General features: G+C 31.4%; 1 pseudogene; it reads left to right on the top strand.

Moving 5' to 3' along the window:
• The first annotated feature begins 301 nt into the window (after positions 1 to 301).
• On the top strand, positions 302 to 379 carry LOC115288727 (annotated as a pseudogene).
• Positions 380 to 987: the final 608 nt, after the last annotated feature.

The raw sequence follows: 987 nt of genomic DNA, 5'->3' as shown, positions 1-987 counted from the left end.
AACTGTTTTTAATTTATTTTGTTTCATGGCTCAGCATATACTAGCTTGTTGAATGTTACATGTACATGTGAAAAGAATATGTATTCCACAGTTATTGGTTTAATGTTCTATGAATGTCAAGTAAGTCATGTTGGTTAGGGTTCATTTTTTTCATATCGTTGATTTTTGTCTGCCTGATCTATTCATCATAACCAAAGATATTTGTGGAATTGCCCATCTTTCCTTTAGGTTCTATCAATTTTGCTTTGGTTTTTGAAACTGCTATTTGATGCATCTGCATTTAGAATTGTTATGCCCTCTTAAGACTATACTTTCAGGGATCATTTCTATAGTTTGCTATTAGAATTGTTATGCCTTCTTGAAGAATTGAGCCTTAGGCCATTATGAAATATTCGTTTTTATCTCTGGTAATACTGCTTATGTTAAGCCTACCTTTTCTTATATTGAGATAGCCACAACAGCTTTCCATTGGTTAACATGTTCATGGTCTATCTTTTTCCATCATTTTACTTTCAGGTTATTGCTGACATTGTATTTAAAGTATATATCTTATAAACAAGATATAGTTTGATTCTGTTTTGTTTTGTTTTGTTTTGCTTCGTGAATCCAGATTGGCAATCTCTACCTTTTAATTGGATTGTTTAGTTCCTTATATCTTATGTAATTATTCATGTTTGGGATTAGTTCTGCTACCTTGTTATTTGTTTTTGGGTTTTTTTTTTTGTCTTACTCATTTTCCATTGTTTCTCCTCTCCTTTCTTTTGGAATAATCAAGTAATTTTTAGTATTCAGCTTTATTGACTTTTAGCTATACATCTTTATATTATATTGTTTTTTACTTTTATATATTTATTTTTTAAACTTTTTTTAATGTTCGTTCTTTATTTTTGAGAAACAAAGAGAGACAGTGGGAATAGGGGAGGGTCAGAGAGAGAGGGCGATACAGAATCTGAAGCAGGCTCCAGGCTCTGAGCTAGCTGTCAGCAC

Source organism: Suricata suricatta, chromosome 3 (genome assembly GCF_006229205.1).
Source record: "Suricata suricatta isolate VVHF042 chromosome 3, meerkat_22Aug2017_6uvM2_HiC, whole genome shotgun sequence".
NCBI lineage: Eukaryota > Metazoa > Chordata > Mammalia > Carnivora > Herpestidae > Suricata > Suricata suricatta.
This window is presented reverse-complemented; position numbering and strand designations above follow the sequence as displayed.